We start from the raw sequence: 17,796 nt of genomic DNA on the forward strand, positions 1-17,796 counted from the left end.
TAATGTCTAAGAATACTCAAAGTGGGCCTTGCTATAATGGGACTCCTTAGACACTTCTCAAAGAAAAGGGTTGCCTGGCCTTGGAACAAAAGAAGAAAATACAGATTCACTCAAAACAATAGTCTCTTAGAGTTTCAAGAGTAGAAATATATTAAAATAGTATATAGATTTAAATTTTGCTGAAATTACTAATATTGAAATGAGACAGGTCAGAGTAAATTATGACAGTCATGCAAGAAGAATTATTCATGTTTAAGCCTCAGAAGTATATTTAGCATCCCTTTTGGTATAAATGGTCTCTTGATCACTAAGAAACTGGGATACATATCTTATCTCCCAAATATAAGCAGACATAATAGTATAGGAGAATATGCCCTTTCTATTTTCTGCATCTATGATAAAGAAATCTCTCCCTGTAATCTCTGCTCTTCCAAGAGAGTATAAGTCTTCCTGCACCTCTTACAGGCTTTAACCCCTCCCCGTAATACAGTAGTGACTTATTCTCTAATCCATAGAAAAGCTAATATTTGGACCATTGCTGAACCTATCTTACCTCAATTTGTTCAGAACCCTTAAAGGTCAACTTAGAGGTCAAGTCACATCTTCAAATTCCAACAGAGAATGTATATGTGTTGTGGGAAGTCAGGGACCCCAAACAGAGGGACCGACTGAAGCCGTGGCAGAAGAACATAAATTGTGAAGATTTCATTGACATTTATTAGTTCCCCAAATTAATACTTTTATAATTTCTTATGCTGGTATTTACTTCAGTCTCTGAACATAAATTGTGAAGACTTCATGGACACTTATCACTTCCCCAATCAATATCATTGTGATTTCCTATGCCTGTCTTTACTCTCTTAATCCTGTCATCTTCTTTGTAAGCTGAGGAGGATGAATGTTGCCTCAGGATCCTGTGATGATTGTGTCAACTGCACAAATTGTTTGTAGAGCATGTGTGTTTGAACAATATGAAATCTGGGCGTCTTAAAAAAAGTACAGGATAACAGCAATGTTCAGGGAACAAGGGAGGTAACTTTGAACTGCCTGCCGGTGAGCCAGATGGAACACAACCATATTTCTCCACTTTCAGAAGCAAATAGGAGAAATATTGCTGAATTCTTTTTCTCAGCAAGGAACATCCCTGAGAAAGAGAATGCTCCCTGAAGGTAGGCTTATAGACGGTCCCTTTAAGGCGTGCTGCCTTTTACGGTCTAAGCCGAAGGGAGGAAATAAGCCCCAGTCTCCTGTAGTGCTCCCAGGCTTATTAGGAGGAGGAAAATTCCTGCCTAATAAATTTTGGTCAGACAGGTTGTCTGCTCTCAAACCCCGTTTCCTGATAAGATGTTATCAATGACAATGCGTGCCCAAAACTTCATTAGCAATTTTAATTCCGCCCCATCTTGTGGTCCTGTGATCTCACCCAGCCTCCATTTGCTTTGTTATTTAATTACCTTGTGAAATATGTGATCTCTGTGACCCACACCCTATTCGTGCACTCCCTCCCCTTTTGAAAACCGCTAATAAAAACTTGCTGGTTTTACGGCTCAGGGAACATCACGGATCCTGCCGACATGTGATGTCTCCCTCGGACACCCAGCTTTAAACTTCTCTCTCTCATGCTCTTTCCCTTTATTTCTCAAACCAGCCGAGACACTTAGGAAATAGAAAAGAACCCATGTTAAACATTGGGAACGGGTTCTCCCGATGTATATGTACTTTGAACCACTTAAAACTTGTATTTATATGCTCACATTTTAAGTACTGAATGAATACTTTTTGATGAGTAATAATTTCACTAGAGAAAAAAGAGATTTCAAAAAGGAACACTGATAGAGCTAGATCATTACTTATAAGGAAATAGGATAGATGTAAAATAATGTCTAAAGAGAAGAGTAGGAATGTGGCTGGATTATAATGTAATAATACTATGCTTTATCTTTGTCATCACATTAATAGTGTTAAAATTGTACCCTAGGCATACACTTTGTCATTAGATTTTGATTTGGATTATTACAGCAGCGTCTGTGTGTTAACTGCTTACACTGGTTCACATATTTAAATCTATGCAAATATCTCATTTAATGCTCACTACACTCCATTTGACAGATAAAATTGTGAAGAATACTGATACAAATATCTGCAAATTCTAGAGCACTAGTGGGAGATTAAATATAAGAATTATTTTTCAATGCATAGGCTTTCACTATAAATTATACATTTTACTACTTAACATGAACTTATGATCTCCTATGAAAAGGAATTTTCAGGGTTATCAAGTTTCCTAGGAAAAATAGGCCAAAGTACTCTTAATGCTTTAAATAAAAAGACCCCTAGAAACTGTGATATTTTTAATGAAAACACATTATTTAATAGGGTTTTTATTAGATTTTTATTATAACATTTGAAAAACAATGAACATATAATTGAGTAAAACCATTCACTGTACTTTTCCCAAGAAGCAGTGAACATAATCCATAGTATGTCTTTGTGCTTGTTTTAGTATTTGGATTGTATTTGAGAAAATAAATAATATTGAATCACAAAATGACATATCTTGATTGAGTCATTAAGTTTTCAGTTAGACTAGCAAAGAAATAAAAATCTCTTTCAGATTCATCAGAATTTTTCTGCATAATTTTTCAATCCTGAGTCCACAAAGCACAACAGCATTTTCCATAAAGTTATGGTTGAGAGGATATGTTTAATTTACTTTTTTCCAAAAATTATTGTAAAATAATACCATTTTATCCTATAGTCTCATAGTGCCCTATCTTCAATTCATTGCACTTCACTTATGGCATTCCTCCATTCTTTTTGTGTTTCCCTCTTCCTCTCTATTTATCCAAAACTTATGCATTTGTAAAGTCCATTATTTATCATGCCTAGAAAAGTTACTTAAAAATTCATGCTAAGAACTACTCTTTTACATTTTATATCACCAATATTAACAGTTTTTCACATATTAACACCATTGTTCACAAATTAATGTGTATTTTATAATCATAAAAAATTTAAGTTATATGAGGATATTGATTTTTTAATTAATCCTACCACAAAACATAACATTTTTAGGTTGTAATAGATATATGTTTACTAAATTGAATAAATTGCTTCCATGAGATAGGTGGGTCCAACCAGAGTGCATCTATTCAAACCTTCCTTAAGATACAACAAGTTCCCATGACTCGTGTTATTGTAGAATGATAGATGTGAATGCAAATCTTTTCTCTCATCTTTTGCATAACTTCAAGAAAATTCCTGTGGCAAACTCATGGATCAGATAACTGAGAAGATTCTATTATTGCTGTAATTACAATTCTATTATTGCTGAGGTTCTATTTTATCTAAACACTTTGTTATATCTTGATGAAGGTCTGAGGCATTTCTTATAATACCAATGAACTAATATACAGGGAAGCCTCCTATTCCTGACAGCTGATCATGACACAAACAAGATAAGATAAAAATGCTCCTATCATTTATTATAAAACAATAGCTAAATTCATATAATGCTGACATGATTATTTTGCTTTTCCAGTTTAGAATTGAAAACCACTATGGTTTTCCCATTTGAATATGTAATATATGTCCTCCCTCTCACATAAGGACATCTGAATGGATGAGGAAGAACACTCTTCCAATGATGACCAATCCATCAATTGATTGAATCAATCAGATAGTCTCTTCTGACAAACTGGAGACAAAGATTCTGAAAAGATAAGAAGATAGTTAAGACAGAGAAAAAAGCTAAAACCAATCTATTATCAAAATATGATGGTCCACCTTTTTTCTTTCTGATGCCCTAATCGGCTTTTATTTTATTAATATGTGCTTAATAAATCTCACTTTACTTGGGCAAACTTGAGCAGGCTTATGGTCATTGAAATTAAACAAGACCCAGATATCAGCATTTATTACTTGTGTTGGAATTGCAATACATTCTCAGAGAAAACATAAAGGATGTAGAATTACTTTTGGGTCAAGCTGGCCTTACGTCTTAAATTGGGAAATAAGAAGTTTTCATCTGTTGTCACTCAACACTATATGACCACTAAGGTTGTAAAATTGGAGAACCAAATACTTTCTTCTATAGGATAGTCCAAATGGATTAGTAATACAGAAATATGTGGGTTAGATAAGTACTTATCAAAATACTAGGCAAGATTTTGAGAAAATAATTAATTTAATTGCTGGATTGGCAGTATTAGCACACAAAAAGAAACACACCCATTCCTCAGTAAGAAGCCTTTACTACCTGTAATCAACATGTTGAGATCTCTAAAAAACAAGTTCAGAAAGAGGTTCACATCATTTCTAAATTTTTCCCAACATTTTTTGTTATGACAGCTTTAAACATACAGAAATATTATAGGAATTATACTGTAATATCTGTATACCTGATGTCTAGATTCAGTAATTGTTAAATTTTAACTATATTATATACATGTTATGTACTCAATTGTTTTAGCACATCTTGTTTTATACATTTGCTCATAGGTTTCAGATGTCAGATTTCTTTTTCTCTAAATCCTTCATGTTGCATTTTCTAAGAATAAGATATTTGCCTATATAAAGGTCATTTGCAAACCTAATAAAATTAGCAGTAATTTCCTAAAATCATCTAATATCCAGTTCTTACTCAAAAATTTTCAAACCTAATAATTTAGCATGAGGCTCATAAAACTAAGAAAAATAAATAATAAAATTCGTAACTATGATAGAAAAAAGAGACTCACATAAGTAGCTTATTTGTCAAGGTAGAAAACATTGGAAAGTAGAAAATATTTTGAAATGTATATATTGCAAAAAAGTACGTTTAAGTCAGTTACTTAAAAATGTTTGTAAAAAGTTAAAACAGGGCCGGGCGCGGTGGCTCAAGCCTGTAATCCCAGCACTTTGGGAGGCCGAGACGGGTGGATCACGAGGTCAGGAGATCGAGACCATCCTGGCTAACACAGTGAAACCCCGTCTCTACTAAAAAATACAAAAAACTAGCCGGGCGAGCTGGCGGGCGCCTGTGGTCCCAGCTACTCGGGAGGCTGAGGCAGGAGAATGGCGTGAACCCGGGAGGCGGAGCTTGCAGTGAGCTGAGATCAGGCCACTGCACTCCAGCCTGGGCGACAGAGCGAGACTCCGTCTCAAAAAAAAAAAAAAAAAAAAAAAGTTAAAACAGCTAATTAATGCTCCCCCAAATTGAAAATGGAAATAATAAAAATAAAAAAGATTAAAAAATTGAAAAAGGAAATAACAAATATTATTTTAAAAAGAGCAGAATTTCATGAACTAGAAAGTCAACAAATGAGAAAACATAATTTACAAGTCCAATTTTCCTTTTTTTAAAAAATTAACATTCACAATCCCATAAAACTGGACTAAAAATAGGTATTAAAAGGGCACAAATATTAACAATGAAAAGGATAAAAACATTACATCAACAAAAATGAAAAGAAAATGAGTATGGTAGATTGACTGCAAAAATGGCTTCTATGCTTTTCCCCTCTATCTTTTCTTTCACAATGTGACTTTGCAGGTACTCCTATAGAAAGGTTGATTCTACTTCCACATCCTTTGAAGTTGGTCTTGTAGTTTTCTTGACTGACAAAATGTGGTGTAAAATGCTGATGTGTGAGTTCTAAGCAAAGGTCTCAAAAGGCCTTCCACGCTTCTACTCTCTCTCCCTCTTTCTGTTAGGCCCCTACTTTCTGCTTATGAACAAGCTCAAGTTGGTCCACATGGATGAGAAACCATGTGAAGCAGAGCCATTCAAGCAATAAAGGCATAGCAGAGGCTCCAGAAATGTAAGAGGGCACAGCCAAGAAAAGCAGTGCTGCTCAGCTTAACACAATGACTGCTGCTGCATAAATGATCCCTCCAAGTCCAGCTCAGACTACAAGAACTGTGTCATGTTGCCAAGCAGAAAACACAAATTCGAGAAAAATAAATTAAATAAATAAATAAGTAAACGTAATAGTGAAAAGGGAGAAAGAAAATTTTCACTATTTTCACATAAATTGATGTCTTCACAGAGAAAATCCAAACAAATCTACATTTAAACTAAAATTAATGAATTTATGTAGTTCATCAGATCAAAAAACAAAAACGAAAACAAAAAAAACACCCATCCACACAAAGCAGTATATATTGTTTTAAGCCGGTAAATCTTAAGGTAGTTTGTTTCACAGGGTGACTGTGGGAATACATAATCAAAAAAATCAGAATATTATAAACAAATGTATGCCAATAAATAGAAAAAATTAAATAAAATTCTAAGAAAAAACACAGATTTCCAAAACTGATAGAAGAAATAAAAAACCCAATTAGAATGAAATTTCGAAACCTATTAGAATTGAATCTAATTAAAACAATTATCTGAATAAAATTCCATATCCAGAAGAAACTCCATATGAAAACCTTTAAACAAATAATAAATTATACCAGTCCTAAATAGCCAGTTTTATAAACTGAGAATATACCACATTATTTTTATGAGTCCAGCATAACCTTGATACCAACATCCTAAAAATATAATATCTTTCATGACTAGGTACAATGATAAACAAAATATTATCAAGAAAAATTTATCAATTAATAAAAATACACTGTGTAATTTTAAAAAAATGAATCGATTCCAGGACTTCAGGGGTGACTTAAAATTTTTAGATCAATTAATACAATTTTCTAAATTAACAAAAAAGGAGAATTATCATAATCATCTCAAAACCCATTTGTAATATTAAATAACAGAAAACTAGAAATAAAATAGAATTTTCTTAGTCTGAAACAAGGCATTTATTTTCAAAATGAAAAGAAATATCAGATTTAATGGTGAAATAAAGGAAGATATATTCTAGTCTGAAACAAGGCATTTATTTTAAAAATGAAAAGAAATATCAGATTTAATGGTGAAATAAGGGAAGATATATGACTTCTGTAATGACATAAGGATATCTCCTATGACCTGTTAATAATTATCTGGCAAAGCCTGGCCTGTAAGCCAAATGATTATATTGCAGAAATAAAAATCAACTTATGTGCAGACATGATTTTTTTTCATAGAAAATTTAAAAAAATTACTTCAAATTATTGGGATTAGTTAATTGAGCTGATCACTCTACTGGACATGAAGCTAGTATAAAAATAAATTGTAGTTACATATATACTAGCAACAAACAATTAGAAAGTTTTTTTTGTTTTTTTTTTTTTAATGATACCATTTATAATGGCGTGGATCTAATGAAGGCTAAGTCGAAACGTCAAGTAGAAAATAAACCACTGTTAAGAGATACTAGAACAGATAAATAAATTGGGATGTACTATATTTATAAATTAGAAGACAATTCTCTCATATATATAGATGCAACATAATCCCAATAAAAATGGTAGTGTTTTTTACAGGGGATGGGAAATGACAAGCTGATTCTAAAAGTTATGTAGAAACACAAAGCAGGAAATAATAAAGTCAATCTCGAATAATTACAAATCAGAGATTTTATACTACGAGCTAAAAATCATCTTATAACACTTTACTAAGTAAACAGTGTGGATTGAAACAAGGGTTGATAAATAGACCAGTGGAACAGAATACAGGGTTTACAAACAAACCCACAAAAATGGACAAACCTAATCTATGACAAAGGAGAAACGGTAGAGCCATAGAGGAAGCTTCATCTTCTCAATAAATAATGCCACCTAAACTGGATATATATATATATATATATATATATATATATATATATATATATATATATATATATAAATAATGTTGGCACCTGTCAGACCATATGCAAGATTTCATTTTAGATGGCTTGAATTTCTAAATATAAATAAAAAGTTAAAATGCTTTTGGAAGACTTTGAAGAAAAATTTTTCCAAGATTGCAGTAAATTCTCAAAAAAAAAAAAAACAAGTCAAAATTTTTTTTGTAGATTCAGGAGGTACCTGTACAGGCTTGTTACATGGGTATGTTGCATGATGTTGAGGTTTGCAGTCCAAATGATCCTGTGTCCCAGACAGTGAGGATACTACTCATCAGTATTTCAATCCTGTTAGCCCTCGTAATCTATTGTTCCATCTTTATGTCCATGAGTACACAATGTTTAGCTCCCACTTTTAAATGAGACCATGTGTTGTTTGGTTTACTGTTCTTCTGTTAATACACTTAGGATAATGGCTTCCAGCTGTATCCATGCTGTTGCCTCAAAGTACATGATTTTGTTCTCTTTCATGGCAGCATAGGATTCCATGGTCTATATCTACCACATTTTTTTTAATCCATTCCCCTTTTGATAATCACCTTGGTTGATTCCATGTCTTCACTATGGTGAACAGTGCTGTCATAAACATACAAGTACATGTGTACTTTTGATAAGAATTTATTTTCTTTTGTATATATAACCAGTAATGGGATTGCTGGGTAGAATGGTATTTGTCTTTTATGTTCTTTGAGAAATCTCCAAACTGCTTTCAACAGGTGCTAAACTAAACTACATTCCCATTAACAGTGTATAAGCATTCCCTTTCCTCTCTAGCCTCACAAGCCTCTGTTGTTTTTCTTTTTAATAATAATCATTCTCAGTGGTGTGAGATGTTTTCTCACTTTGGCTTTTATTTGCATTTATCTGATGATCAGTGATGTTGAGCATTTTTTTCATATGTTTAGAAACTTAAACAATTCAACAAGCAAAAAACCAATAACCTCACTAAAAAGTGGGCAAAAGACATGAACAGACACTCCTCAAAAGATCACAGCAAATTTTGATGGTGTTCCATTTGTATCCCCCAGCCCTCATCTGAATACACCTACTTGTATTATGGACTGGTCCTGTACGTGCAGATAACTTTTCACATCAAGCATTGAGCTTGTCTTCTCTGTGTCAGGATTTTCTCTGGCAATATTGCTTGAGGTAACAATTCTACTCCTGCTATTTTGGTTCTTCTTGGCTAGGAACAGTAATATTTGAATCAGCACACCATCTATGTTTTACTGATATTATTTTCCAATTTTTCCAGTCAGTATAAGCTAATTAGCTTCATAAAGGTTTGTATTGTAGCGGAACACACTATACTTCTTAGGAAATATACTATTTATTGAATTCTGCAGAAAACAGTTATTGTTAACTTTCCCCCTGTTGGTGATGATAAATTTGATTACTTCACTAAGGCAGTGACCACCAAATGTTCTCCATTATTTTTTAAAATATTTTTCAAATTGCAAATAATCTGGAAGTGACATTTAGTGATCACGTGAATCCTCTTCTCCAAAATAATTCCTCTTCAATTTTAGGTGAATGATAATTTTTGCCTGAGTCAATCATTTCATTAACAGTTGAAAAATGTCTTTTTAAAAAGAATTTATTAGCTAATGTTGTTCTGTAAAAACATTTTCCTCACCACTTGGGATTCACTGTGTCTTCTCATTACACAAAGTAAATGTCTGGTTTCCATTTAATTATCAATTTTTAGAGTAAGAAATTGGTGTTGTAACCACTTCTGAAGATGAATATTTGTTTTATATTAATTTGCTTTTATTATTCTTGTTTTTTTTTTTAAGAAAATCATGGCTTTCTTTTTCTTATTCTTTGGGGGACAGGGTCTCACTCTATTGCACAGGCTAGAGTGCCGATCACAGCTCACTGCAGCACTGAACGCCCAAACTTGAGCAGTCCTTCCACCTGAGGGTCCTGAAGAGCTTGTGACTTTTTATTTCTTCAACCTTTCCTTCTCTGTCTCTCTCTCCATTCTGTCCTTCTTTCATTCACTTGATTCTTTTTTTTTTAACTTTTAAGTTCAGGAGTACATGTGCAGGTTTGTTACATAGGTAAACTTGTCATGGGGGTGAGTTGTAGAGATTATTTTATCACCCAGGTATTAAGCCTAGTAACCATTAGTGATTTTTCCTGATCTCCCTCCTCTCACCCTCCACCCTCTTATAGGCCCCAGTGTGTGTTGTTCCCTTCTATGTGTCCATGTGTTCTCATCATTTAGCTACCACTTATAAGTGAAGACATGCAGTATTTGGTTTTCTGTTCGTATGTTTGTTGCTAGGGAGAACAGAATCCAGCTTCATCCATGTCCCTGCAAAAGACATTATCTCATTCTTTTTATGGTTGCATAGTGTTCCTTGGTGTATATGTTCCATATTTTCTTTATTCAATCTGTCATTGATGGACATTTAGATTGATTCCATGTATTTGCTTTTGTGAATATTGCTGCCATGAACATACATGTGCATGTATCTTTATAGTATAATAGAATTATTTATATTCCTTTAGGTATATACCCAGTAATAGAATTGTTGAGTCAAATAGTATTTCTGCATTTAGGTCTTTGGGAAATCACCACACTGTCTTCCACAATGGTTGAACTAATTTACACTCCCACTAGCATTGTATAAGTGTTTATTTTTCTCCACAACCTTGCCAGCATCTGTTTATTTTTTCTTTTTGCTTCTTAATAGTAGCCATTCTGACTGTTGTGAAATGGTATCAAATTGTGGCTCTGGTTTGCCTTACTCTAATAAGCAATGATATTGAGCATTTTTTCATATGAGTTAGCTATATGTATATCTTCTTTTGAAAAGTGTCTGTTCATGTTCATTGCTCACATTTTGTTTTTTTTTTTTCTTGTAAATTTGAGTTCCTTGTAGATGCTGAATATTAGACCTTTGTCAAATGCATAGTTTGCAAGAATTTTCTCCAATTTTATAGGCTGTTTACTAAGTTGATGTTTTCTTTTGTTTTGCAGAAGCTCTTTAGTTTGATTAGATCACATTTGTCAATTTTTGCTTTTGTTGCAATTGCTTTTGGCATTTTCCTCATGAATCCTTTGCTTGTGCCTATGTCCTTAAAGGTATTGCTTTCCAGAGTTTTCATAGTTTGTGGTTTTACATTTAAGTCTTCAACCCATCTTGAGTTAATTTTTGTATATGGTATAAGGAAGGGATCCAGTTTCAATCTTCTGCATATGACTAGCCGGTTATCTCAGCACCACTTATTGAATAGGGAATTCTTTCCCCATTGTTTGTTCTTATCAGGTTTTTTGAAGATCAGATAGTTGTAGGGGTACGGTCTTATTTCTGGGTTCTCAATTCTGTTTCATCGGTCTATGCGTCTGTTTCTGTACCAGTACAGAAACATGTTGTTTTGGTTACTGTAGTCCTCTAGTATAGTTTGAAGTTAAGTATTGTGATGCCTCCAGCATGGTTCTTTTTGCTTAGGATTGCTTTAGCTATTCATGCGCTTTTGTTTTTATCCCGTCTGAATTTTAAAATAGTTTTTTCTAGTTCTGTGAAGAATGTCAATGGTAGCGTAATAGAAATAACATTGAATCTATAAATTGCTTCTGGCAGTATAGCCATTTGAATGATTTTGATTCTGTGTCTAACTAAAATCTTGTATCCTTTGACCAATATCTTTCATCTCAATCTTCCACCTTCCCCCGATCCCTGGTAACCACCATGACACTTTCTGTTTCTATAAGTTCAAAGTTTTACATTCCATGTATAAGTGACATCATACATTACTATCCTAGCTTATTTCACTTAGCATAATGTTCTTCGTGTTTATCCATTCTGTTGCAAGTTGCAGGATTTTCTTTTCTAAGCTAAATAATGTGCCATTTTTGTGTTCATGTGTATACATATACAAATGTATACGATATTTTCTTTTTACATTCATTGATTGATGTTAATTCCATATCTTCGCTGTTGGTAAACAATTTCATAATTAACATGGAAGTGCAGTTATCTCTTTGACATATTTTATAAATATTATGAGTTAATATGAAAGTATCCAAATTAAATTAGTTATTACAGGTTGTTAGTTAATTTTCTTGAACTTATATTTGTATCTCTTTTCAGTTACATTTAAAGTTTAATTCCTAACAATATTAATATAATTACTTGTTTGCTTTATCCTATAATATTTATAAAATGATTTGAAATTGTATTATCAACATAAAAATGAACAGGAACCTAATAAGTAAAGTGTAAGATTATTTTGCAGATTATTAAATGTACTATGTTACTAATATCAGAATTTGTTTGATAAAAATCTGCTTCATGCAAGTGAGCACAGAAAAACAATCTGCAGAGAGAACAAATAAAAAGACACTATAGAAAGAGAAGTGAAGGCATGAGACCATGTATCCCTAGATATCACAGAGAATATCCTTGGTTCATTTTTGATTGATGTCTTTTTGAGTCTTTGTTTCTAGATACCATGAAGCCTGTTGCTTGATTCATCTTTGGTTATTATGACATATATTTTAATATATTAAATATTTTAAGAATAAATATTTAATAATAAAAATGTTAATATTCTACCATGACCATACTTTGCCTTTTTTTTTTTCTTCACATGCTGTTTGTTTGTTTTTTTCTTGGAAGTAATAAATTCCTTGATAAATAAACAAATTCATTTAAAAGTTGATAAATCTAATAATTAGGGCTATGATAAAACTAGCACAAAGCTCGCAAGTAGGATAAATGGGTATTAGGTTTATTTAACACTATACCAATATTGTTCTTTAAAATATTAGACATTTCCTATTTTCCCACAAGATCCAAGAACTTATTTTCAAGGCTTACCTTGGCTCTTCGGTTTGAAGTAAGTTAATTACCAGAATTTTCTTCCTGCAAAAGATTTGGCCATTGAGGATATATCTTATGAGCATAGGAGAATATTTTGGAAACTACACAATTGTGAAAAACTGTAGCTCAAATGCATTTGGCCTCTTATAGTTAATCCAAATAATTAAGAAATAAATATGCAAGAATCACTACAGGCATGAGCATCAAAATAGGTCTGTTTCTAATGATACCAACTTAGCAGCAGGAGTCATTGGAAAATGACCAGAAATTTTTTGCTCTTTACCATTTTCAGAAGAATAGAACTCTCTCAGCATTAAGTTTTTCATGCCAGCCAAAGTGAAAAGAAGAAGCAAAGGTTTCCTATATTTGCTTTATTCTATACCTATCTCATATGAGAATTTTAGCAAAGTTTTCTCTCTGGATTATAAAAACAGAAATCTGGTTGTGGTAGATAAGTGAGAATCTATATAAGAATATGTATAGTTATAGCAAAAATTAGTTGGTGATTTATAAACTTTACATACAGTTTGTCTAGAACTTTTATAGTAATCAGTACATTAATATTTTAGGAGTCAAAAAACCCACATAAAACAAATCTATTTTCAATAACTTTTAGTACCTCACATGTTAACTTCTAATTGTTAATTTTACCTCAGTGTCCTACTAGGACTATTTCCTCATTTGTATGTAGTTTTATAAAGTTATTGGAATATTTTAGACTTGTATTTGAAGAAGTATTCTTTAGGATATTTTAAAATATGCATTGCTGAAAAGCAATTTAAAAGTACATGATAAGTGATATCTTTAAAATAAGTTTCAAGTTTTGATAGAAGCAAGTAGTGGCAAAAAAAAAGGACTTTCTTTCTATGACAATTCCAAAATTATATGTAAAGCCATGGACAATAATATTAGCTGTTATCTGCACAAAATATGCCTTATTTCCCAAGTCCATCATTTATCTTTTATGGATCAATTTGTAACTTCATTCAATAAATTTTTTCCTTACTTTCAAACTGCTTACCTTACATTACCTTCTAGCAAATTGTGATAATACTGTTCAATCTTAAGGCAGATAGATTTAGAGTTAGAGTATCCTCATAATATAGTATTTCACTATTAAATTTTATATTAGCACCATATATATCAACTTTTTAAATAATGTAAAACAGAACATTTAAATATATTATAACTATACAAAGTATATAAAATATAATCATATGATTGATATGAGATTGATTATTTTTAAAGGAAATAACTATTTCATTGATAGAAAGAAGCAAATTGTATAGAGTCATTTTAGGATTAAGCACCTGCAATATATTCTGATATCCAAGAACAGAACTAGGCTGAAGCTAAAATGAAGCCTTGTGTGATCATTTTCAGCATTATAATTTTCTGCAAAATTTGAGTGATTTGCAAAACTGTGATAGATTTCCCTGAATAGGATGGTGGCAAAGGCTTTGTAGATTCAAAAATAGTTTTGCTGAGGCAATGAGAAGTAATGTACTATCATATGAGAAGTTGGTTTACCAAGCTAAAAAAAAAAAAAAAAAGCTGAGAAAAATTTTGCCTCTTAACATTGCAAAGTTCTAATTCCCTTATTTTATTATTATTTTTCATTTTGCTTTTAATATCTCTCTACTGAGGAAAAATATAATAAGTGTTGTCATTAAACAATAATAATTTTATGAATGTAGTTATAAAAAATTGTGAGTTTGTATTTCTGGAATGATTTGACAATGTTTCTAAACTGAAATATATAAATGTAGTCATCATTTAGCTTCCGCTTATACGTGAGAATATGCAGTATTTGGTTTTCTGTTCTTGTGTCACTGTGTTAAGGATAATGGCCTCCGTTATCCTTATTAAGGATATCTGGATGATGAAAAATTATATACAACAAACCACCATTACACAAGTTCACCTATGTAACAAACCTGTACATATGTCACTGAACTTAAAATAAAAGTTAAAAAAAAAAAAAAACTAAATTAAGAAAAATATTTTTAGATGCTAGGCTTTTGAATATTTAACATAGGACAATATCTCATAAGCATGTTTTCACCTTCTCTGAAGTAATATTACCCTCTGTTTTTGCTAACCTTGAAAAAATTACTTCATGTAAAATTTTAATATTTGTAGTTGTTTTTTATAGGATGATAAGACTCCTATCATAAGAATATCAGCTACTTCATCATGGCCAGAACCAGAAGTCCCAAGTACAGGTAAATCATAACTTTCTTCAAAAGTTTATAGCTTAAACTATTTCTAACTTTTTTTTATAATAATCGTCATATCCCATTTGAAAACTTTGAGTTCTGATATATTTTTTTTTCCTACAATTCTTAGAAATTGTAGAAGGGAGCACAAGCTTCCCAACTGAACTAGAATTTCCATAAATAGCAAAGACTCTGAGCAAAACTTACGCCTTAATGCATTTAACTGTAGACCCAGCTGAAGCTTTCAGTCAATTACGGTTTTAATTTAAAGTAATAAAAATAACATCTTCCTAAAAATTAAATTGAGGCAACTAAATATTTTATGTCAGTTCTAGAATGATCATGAGATGTCATAATACTTGATCACTGACAATAGACACTGAATTTACATGTAAAACTTAGAGGCAAAAGCTTTCATATCCCATGATATGTTCCCTCAGCCATGAAACTGAGACTTTTTAGAAACTGCAGTATAGAGATTTTGTGCTTATTAAGGAAGGCCAAAGTGTGATGATCTAATGAAATGTGACCAGTTTAGAGGGGAAACAGTCACCCTTTACAAATGGTAAAGGATTTAATAATTTATTTAAAATTTAGGAATATAAGGAATGTTAATAAGAATCTTACAATACATATTCATCAGGCTAAACTGCTTATGGTTGGGTGCCAGTAAGCAGATTCTTTTTTATGTGGCAGGAATTTGTTGTTGTAAACTATGTGCTGGAGAAAGAAGAGGTCACAAATGTACAATTAATATTTTTTTCCAGTTTAGGCCATAGGTTTTCTTGCTTGAATCCTTGAATGATTCAAGGATTCAGCAGTTTGGCTGTGGTTTGGGCTCTTAATTTCCTGCCAAACTTCTTGTTGTTCAGAACAGGCAAAAATACATCTATTTTGACTGTAATTATGCCAAGCATCTTTAACAGCCTATACACAAGACATAAAGAAAAAGTGAAAGGAAGATGCTTACTTAATTCAGCTGAAGACTTAATTAGGAACTCAATTCTATCATTTAATATTGTATTTTATTCTCATGGTTTTTTTTCTAATAGAAAATAATGGCATGCCAAATGTATATGATTATGGATAGCTATTTGTGGAACCGGTTCTTGCGTCTACACTTAATTACATTTTGTTTGGAGGTTAACATTATATTACAACTGTAGCTTTTATTTCTATCTATTCTTACAGTTTTTCTTTCTCATTAGGACTTAGATTGCTGGTTTGTAGGATCTCTTGTTTATGATTTTTTCTATTTTTGTTTTCTATTTCTAGGCCTGTTCCCTAGTGCATTATTCTTAATGACTTTAAAGTCATTTAGAGGTAGAAGAAAAGAAATAATTCATTTTTGCCATATGCTGAAGTCTTGATAAACAATGTATTCATATGTTAAATAAAAATATACTGTATATTTTGTGATTCCTAATGAATACATTTGATTTTTGTTTAGCTTGTCTTCTGTCTTTACCCTGGTATCTATCTATCCTGCTACAGGATCATAATTCCTAAAGCCTACCCATCTCAAGTCACACAAATATGCATTGAAATAATCATGGATATTCACCATAAACATGGAATTGTTCACTATGTTTCATGGCTTCATGTTGCTTCCTAATCTGCAACATAATTTAGAATCCTTCCTTTATTTACAAATATCATAGAACTAATGCATTTTATGTAACCAATAATAAGTCTCAAGAAAGATGAGACTAGATTCATGTTTCCATTAACACCCCTACTTGACAGCAGCATGGTTTCTGTAACGTCTAACACTATACCTGACCTAATCATTTTCATTATTTAGTGATCCCTTGCTAAGTATTTTACAAAGTTACTCTAAATTATATTGGATGAGTCTATTTAAATGAATAAATCACATAGTTACATTTTATTGTCATTTTATATTACCTAGGAATGAAGTCAATATTATACTTTATAAATTGAAAGCATGTCTTGCTAACATGTTACGATATGCCAACCAACAAATAGGTTCTTATTTTTATTCATGGGATTCTGTAACCAATAACTGGCTGGTAAAGAATGTGTCGAAATCAATCAAGTCGTAGATACACACTCAATGGATGGATAAGGAGAGGCACTAGGTCTGCTCATAAAATTGCACTTTACACCTAACAATAGAAGCTATTTTTTCATTAGAGTTCCAAATATCTCAGTGTTTGGGGAAGTCTCCAGGTAATATATGCAGTGAAGAACATTACTAGGCACTGGGAAACAATAGGCTTCCGTCAATCAACATATATTTGAATATGAACAGCTTTTAGGGAAGCTTTGGGTATTTTTTCTTTCACTGACATTGATGTTAATTAAGTATCATAATTTAATGAACCCCCAAGAAGATTGACATTTGTACAATTAATCTTCACCTGGCACACAAACCTGATCCTCTGAATCAGAATTAAGACAACGGTACTGCCGCTGTGCACATACAATTCTGACACCGACTTGGCTTCTAAGTCTCCCATTATATTCCTAAGCATGGCAGCATAAAATAAATGAAGCTAGACAAGGCTTCAGACACAATTCTTGCTTTAGTCACTTGAGATGAGTATATAGAATGAGTAGGGACACCATCTACTCTGCTAAGGTTTACTAAAGATCCAGGGCAGCCATGGTGGGATAACAAAATAATAATTTTATAAAGTGTCTTCCATTATATTTGCATATGTTTTTACATGCATTCTCATTTATTCTAGATTCCGGTTGAGGTATTTGCTTTTATCTACTCAAATTCACCAAGTAATTATCCACTGGAGGACTCATTACTTCTGAATTTTTATTCCGCCTTTGTTTTGGGGGGCAAAATTCCCAGCTTTCTTAAAATAGTCACTGGCCAGATAATAGAATCACAATGAATGGCTTACTCCAGTGTTTTTCAGCTTCTAGGGTGATGCACTGATGGGTTTTTTATAACAATTTGTTGAAGTGTAACTAGCATTCGTTTACTTATAGGATGGAATGGAGTAG

The 17,796-nt window shown here is 32.2% G+C and overlaps 1 long non-coding RNA gene across 1 annotated transcript in view; it reads right to left on the minus strand.

The window, feature by feature from the left end:
* Nucleotides 1–3,438: 3,438 nt before the first annotated feature.
* Nucleotides 3,439–17,796, minus strand: part of LOC105492200 (uncharacterized) — a 29,413-nt gene continuing 15,055 nt past the window's right edge. The window contains exons 2-3 of the long non-coding RNA XR_011623073.1: nt 12,590–12,634; nt 3,439–3,712 (exon numbers count right to left, since the gene is read on the minus strand). This is a non-coding gene — a long non-coding RNA (uncharacterized lncRNA). The remainder of the gene's footprint in view (nt 3,713–12,589; nt 12,635–17,796) is intronic.

The sequence above is a fragment of the Macaca nemestrina genome, chromosome 5 (genome assembly GCF_043159975.1).
Source record: "Macaca nemestrina isolate mMacNem1 chromosome 5, mMacNem.hap1, whole genome shotgun sequence".
NCBI lineage: Eukaryota > Metazoa > Chordata > Mammalia > Primates > Cercopithecidae > Macaca > Macaca nemestrina.